The sequence below is a fragment of the Agelaius phoeniceus genome, chromosome 13, assembly GCF_051311805.1.
Source record: "Agelaius phoeniceus isolate bAgePho1 chromosome 13, bAgePho1.hap1, whole genome shotgun sequence".
Taxonomy (NCBI): domain Eukaryota; kingdom Metazoa; phylum Chordata; class Aves; order Passeriformes; family Icteridae; genus Agelaius; species Agelaius phoeniceus.
Window position 1 is genome coordinate 16,357,235 of NC_135277.1, and position 7,118 is coordinate 16,364,352.

The following is a 7,118-nucleotide window of genomic DNA, read 5'->3' on the forward strand; positions in this document are numbered from 1 at the left end:
CTTTCCAGTGGCATTCTTATACTAAAGTCAAAATGTGTATTGTTTTCTTTTACCATTTACTACCAATTAAGGAGAGGAACAGGAAAACCTGTATGAAATAACATTTAACCAATGACAACCACATGTAATTAGGAAATGTCTGCAAGTGTAGGGCGAGGTCCATCTCTGCACAGAACAGATTTCTGCATATTAAGAGCCCACAAGCCAGTAGCAACAACAAAGTAGTATCAGACTAGAAACAGAGATCCAAGAGACCCAGCTCTTGGACAGCCAACACAGCCAGGCCTCCTGCCAAGCTCAGTGATCCACAGAGCCAACCAGCTTCCAGCATTTCCAACAACCAGGCAACTAAGAGGAAGAAATCAACCTCTTTCCAGGTGGGCATGTAGCAACAGCAGGAGCACAGTGACTGATCAAGGTTTGAAGTGTTTGCCACCTCCCCCAGGACCCCTGGCTTGAGCTCTGTAGTGTGAACAAGCCCAGCACACATCAGCCAGAGTGGTAACAGATCATGGGCATAAACAGTGGAAGCTCTTACCTTGGCTTCCTTCCTGTCTCAAGGGCTGAACTCATGGTCTGAGCCTCCTCTCCAGAGGTAATTTTCTCCCAGTTGCAGCTCATCCCTCATTGATTACTGAATGCAGCTGAAGTGGAAGCACATGGATCTAAGAGGAGATCATTTCAGCCAAGCACCAGGTGGGTGTCTGACAGGAGCCTGGGTGGGCATTGAGGAACACCCAGCTCAGCTCTGGTGGGTAACTCACACCCTCTGGGGTACCACAGAACCTCCTGGCAGTATCACTGTGCTGTGGCTGTGCTGTGTCACTGGTGGGTAACTCACACCCTCTGGGGTACCACAGAACCTGCTGGCAGTATCACTGTGCTGTGGCTCAACTGTGCAGCACAGGGGACTCTACATCAGTGCTATCCAAACATGGTATGAAAAGTCACTGCTCACCTCCAGTATGGAGTGGCAACAACTCTGCAAGGGACAGGACAAACTGTAGAGGCCTGAACTGCAGCCTGGCTGCTCAGCACCATCTCTTTCCCCTGGCTTTCTTGTTCTCCAGCTTGCAGGGCTGGGGCATTGGACACAAGAGCAGTCAGTAGCCACACAAATATCAGTACTTCCCATGTCCTTACACAGGAACTCCACTCAGATGTAGTGAGCAAGACAGGAAACAAAGTTGTGATGCTGAGTCTTATCTGCATCACAACTTTGGCTACTGAGGGACTACAAGGGCTGATGGGCTGGATTTTGTAGGGGAAGAATGCTTGTATGGAGAATGAGATTCTGGGAGAGGAATTAGTGTCCTGCCTGTGATTATGTTATTAACAAAATGCCAATGCTGCATTCACTTGAGAGGGCAAAGAACTACTCAAACTGTTGGCCATCATCTATCCTTTGTTAGCAATTACCCAAATTCAGCAGCCAGCTCACATTTTGCTCAGAGCCACAGTTATCCCCAGATTAGTGCACTCCTGGATCCTGCACGGTGCAAATCTGAACTGTTTCTAGAATAGCTGGATAATCATATTTCCATCAAATTAGCCAGTTCCACGGGGTACAGGGCTCAACTTGTCCTTCTGCCAGCTGCTAAAGGACGGCTGACACCTGATCTGGGACAAAGCTGCAGGGGCACCATTAAGAGCACGTTTGCAGCCTATCACTGCTGGGTGACATGTGGCTGCAGCCATTCTGTCCCATACACTGGCCCAAAAGGCAATTTTACTGAGTTGTTCTATTCTGACTGAAAACACAGACTAAATTTCGCTTTTAGATAGAAAACTCTAACAGAAATCACCGTGTACTCCCAGCAAAATCGGCAGAAATCAGAGTTGACATCCCTGAAATTTCTATGGAGAAAGACAGTGTCATCCAAAATCACCAGACAACAGAACTCAGCTTGGAGCAGAGTTTTTGAGTTTATAACCAGGGATTCCACATATCATCCTGAGGACTGAGGGTACAAAAACAGCTGGGGGCAGAGGTGAAGTGGGAACAGATACCCTAAGAGGATGTTTGAAAGCAGGAGGAATTTTACTTACCAGATCTAAAAGAGCCATTGTTAACCAGATTTGGAAGCTTAAACCAGCACTCGTATCCCAGCTTTGCTGCCCATACCAAAATCCCATCGAACACCAAATCAAGTAACCAGTGTGTTAATGGGTGCAATGCTGAATGAGCTACAGCTGCGAAAGTGGTGCTTTGAAATTGTCTTTGACTGAAACGCAGGCATTTGCCTCTGCCTCAGGGTAAATGGACGCACAGCACAGCCCACGACATTCCAGCCTGAACTTGAATGAAATTTCCTGCGTGTCGGATTACACACTTGGATTGCTCAAGCAGCCCAGGCTAAACTCTTGAATAAATCAGTGGCTTCGTGGAGCAAAGGTATGACTGGAGAAGTCGCACCTCACTCCTCAACTTCCCCAGTCATCGTGGGGGGCTTGTAGTAATCCACTCTGACACCGAGTTGAAAATCCTCCTGGCACACTCAGCATTTTGGTGATTGTTCAATCTCAGACCCAGCCTAAACAAGCGAGCATTGGGTGGTGGTCGGATCAATATTTGCAATGGAAAATCTCGTACAAAAGGACAAATTTTATTGTGTACACAGCGCTCGTTTTGTAACAGGACTGGCTGGCTCTGAGGAAGGGGGTGCAGACATGAGATAGCGCTCACAACTCAGTGCAGGGAGCCTGTGGGGGAGTTCAGAGCATTCCCCTCCACTCTGCAAGGACACAAATGCTCAACAGCTGCATCCAAAGAAGGATTGTTCTGCATTTTTAAGCCGAGAACAGTCCATGGAGGAACTTCTTGGGAAAGTGGTGAACTTTAACCTTGCAAGGATAAGAATGCTAACGTAAGTGTAAGTGTGAATGGGAAAGCTTTCAATGCACTGATAGACGTGAGAAGTGCTTTGTCTTTAGAGAAAGGCTGCACAGCCCTTCTTGTGTCTGAGCCCTGGCTGAGGAAGGGAGACTGAAGCGACAGTGACTTTGTTCCGCTAAGTGGCAGCTAAAGGTTTCACTAGGTCACTGCTCAATTCAGCAGCCATGGGAGGATGCAAAACCAAAGAGGGAGAGAAAGCATCTGGAGAAATGCATCCTCCCTGCTCTGCAGGATCCTGTGCCAGCTTTCATAACCACAGCACTTATCAGCACAAGTTCTAAATTTAACTTCTGTTTCCTCAGTGTCTGTAATGTATCCTCAGTGCACCACTCCTCAATGCTGAAGGTGCTACTGTACAGGGGGAAACAAAGCTATCAGGATAAATGCTGGATTTAAGCTTTTAAAATGGCCATTGCACTCGAAGGGCAAAAACACTTTCCAGAGTGCAAGGCTACTGCACCAAGCATGCTTCCCAAGGATGGGGCATTCTTGCAGGGCTGGAAGTCCAAGGAATGCTTAGTTCTGCAGTGTGTACTGGGAATTGAGTCCTGCCTGTTGCCTGTGAGGTGCTTGGTGAAGGCTGGCACAGGACTCAATGCCACCTTTGCCACGGGGCTTTATCCTTCTCCTCCTCTCAGCTGAGAACGTATTAACACTACCCCTGCACACACTCATGTGTGGCAGACTTGTTCAATGCAATTCAAGGACAGACTCGTTCAGGCAGGAGCAGAGCTTGCTGCTTCCCTTGGCCAGCTGGGAGAAAAACTTCAGAACTCCATTTCAGAAGTGGTTTTCTAGAGCAGACTGCTTGTGCATGCAAGGCATCCTAGATACTCTCAAACCCCACAACTCCAGTGGTTTGCCTAAGTGTTTTATTTGCATGAGGGAAGTGCATTCCAGTTTTTCAGTCACAGCCTGACCTAGCCAAGGTCTGACAGGACAGCTATGCTGAAAAATGCCTAGATTATTCTCTGAAATGGGGCAGGAGCCCATTTAGTGAAAAGAGCTGGTAGTTGAAGCACCACACATCCAAATGCAGGCAAAGCTATTTTCTGGAGTGCCAACAGGAGCAACTCCATGGTCCCACACTGCTCAAGTCTCAGGTCCCCATAGAGGAGCTCTGATACTCTCACTTGTGCAGGGTTAAGTTCACATCCACACTTAATCTACAAACTCTGGCCTGCTTTTAAATGTTGAATAAACTTCATGTTCATCTACAGTGTAACCCCACACAGAACAACTGAACTCCTGTCCTGGAGTGCAGATACTGAAAGAAGCAACATCTGTTGGCAGGCACAGATCCAGCAGGGATTACTGCAGCCACAGCAAGGACCAAATCAAAGGCATATGCCTGGACTAAATATGTATTGTGAGCACAAAACCTGCATTGTGAAGGCTGAAGAAATAAAGGAGTGGGTGAGCAAATCTAACATTTGCCTCTGCCACCCTGGGCAGCTGCCAGGACATTAAACATGTCCAGGGTGCAGCACATGGCCATGGAGCAGCTGTGCTTCCCCAGCACCTCCTCCTCCACCTAGGAACAACTGTCCTGCAACTTAGCATTATTTTAAACACCAAACCTTGTATTAAGGCATACAGAAGGAAACACAACTTGCTACAGGACTACCTCAGGACTATCTTGTGGGTTTGTTGCAGATAATCCTTTCATGGGGCAGTAGAAGGGCAAGGTTTACACCTACTGCTGTGTAGGGCACAAGCAAACTGTGACTGCCCCATCAAAATCACATCATACCAGACTTTCAACAGATCAGCAGCAACATAGTTCTGCTATCTACCAATCAGTTTGCTCTCTCCTAATCAGTCCCAAAACTGAGACTGACAAATAGCAAGCCCAGTTATCACAACAGACATGAGAGATCCATGCTGAAGCAGTCCAGGGACAGGAGACTGATCTGCAGGACAGTGGGAAACAGGCCAAGACTGCCAGCACCTTGCACTCCCACCACAGCCAGGCACGGCCTACAGCAACCACTTTATAGGCACTGCATCACATCAGCAGTTTGGCAGAGGAAGCTTTGTGCTCACATCAGTTCAGATGTGGCACAGATGGAAGTCTGCTCTGTGCCTTTTAGCAAAAGCCCAAGCTTACATCATGGTTTAAAAGAGGCTGCCCTCAAGAGAGCTTTCCAACTGCTCAATGCAGCTCCAGGGGAACAGATCAGCTCTGAGAGGCCCGAAGAAGTAAAACCGAGTTTATTATGTGTAGCAAGGACAGCTGCCCCAGTCAGTAGGGGGGGCACCTAAGAGCAAAGACTGCAAGGGGCAGGGCAGAGGCTCAGGTGGCATTCTCCAAGCACTGCAGTCACCCCAGAGTGTGCTGCTGCTGCAGGACACAGCACACAGAACACCAAAGGTCCACTGCACTTGCAGACTTGTCATGCATTCCGGAGGGATTTGTCTCAGGCCCAAGATTAAGTCAGTTACAAGATTCACTAACTGTCCTCTGAAGGCTATCACTGATACTGTTATCACAAGTACTTATCTCAAATCTCATCTGAAACTGTAGCACTGAAGAATCTCATGAACTATCCTCTTTGGCTATCAAGGCAGAAACTTCTTTTTTCACTAAATTTGTTAAATTGAGCTTGTTAGACCACCTCTCCTCTGTTTAATAAGCTAAATAGAGATGATCATACTTTACTAAACCACAATCTGAATGAGACCCTCCAATTCTCATGAGCCTCCTATTAGGGTGCTGAAAGGCAGTAAAGCACAGGACTTGCACTGCAATGTACTTAAGTCACTTTAACAGCAGTGAGAACAACAAAACCCAATTAAAACCACCCCTGAAGGCAATTCTAATTTCCTGTGTAAACCCCAGTGGATCAGGCTGCAGGAGAGCTCCATGCCTGTGTGTTCCATGCAGCACACACAGATTCACTCAGTCTGAACGATTTCCTGTGCAGTCTGAGCCCTCTCAGACTCCTCAGCTACAAGAAAGCCAAGAAGAAATTAATACAGGAACTTAAAAAACCAGACAAAGGAATCAAGGAGAAAAAAAAAAGAGCTATAATGACTAAATCAGCCCTTGTCCCCTAAAATGCACTGCCAGATAGGAATGTATGAATTAGGAAGGCCAAACTACAGCCACACCAACCCTCCTGCCTAATGCAAGCCAAAGTTGATTCATTTTGTTCAGTAAGGGAAGGCACAGAGCTACACCACTTGTTCCCAGCTTCAGTGAACCACACAAAATGTGGTGTATTAGACCCTTGCAAGTCTGTGTTTGGTTGGCTTTTTGGGAGGAGTGTGGGGATGTGTGAAGTTGGATTTTGTATTTTAGAAAACCCAAACACCACTGAAACTTCATTCACACATCCAAGACCTACTACAAACTATGCAATTCAAAAAGGTCACTTGAATTGAAGGTTCCTAGAAAAAACTAATCCACAGCAGTTAAAAGTTCAGTTGGGCTTTGTTTAGACTATAAAAAAGTTGTAAAATATTGAGTAGTTTCCACATTCCAGACAAATATTCTGCTTTTTAAAGAGGAAACAGACTTCCTTCATTTACATGCAAGTACTGTCAAGTCATCTGTACTTCAAATCCATGTCTTCCAGCCAGATTAACAAGCACTGTTATCTCCCCCAAGCTATCCTCATTTCCAAGGGGTTTATGTAGGCTCATGACTGGAGTTTTTTTCTGCCTTGCAGCTCCTAAGAGCTGACCACGTTTTTAAGCATCCTGAGCCTTATTTTGTGCAACACAGGTCTGTCATACAACCTCTCCACACTGGTTTTTACAAGCTAGGGTCATCTCAATCTTATTAGTTCCATATTTACAATGTGCAATACAATATGAAGATAATCAAATGCAGTGAGCAGGCTTGCTGCCACACCTGGGAAATCTGATGCCACAGTCAGGAGGTTTCTGGGTTGAGGCACATGCTGTACTAAGAATGAAAATCTAAGTCCCAAGGGAGCATAATTTGTAACCCACCTTTAGAAGTTAACAGAATTCCACAGGTACATTTCTACAGCAGTCTAACAGCACTGAGAAAAATCCCCCAATAAACCACACTGGCCTCAACAGTGTGTACACATCAGAATTTTCTTTTTCTGAGTGATGTTTCTTTAGTTACTTACGATTATCTTGAGGTCAGTTGAGCTGAGCATGTCAGCTTTGTACATAAGCAACTGGTAAAAATTCTGAGCATTCCTGGCTTCTGCAAAGGAGGAAGAACCTGAAGACACTGAAAGTA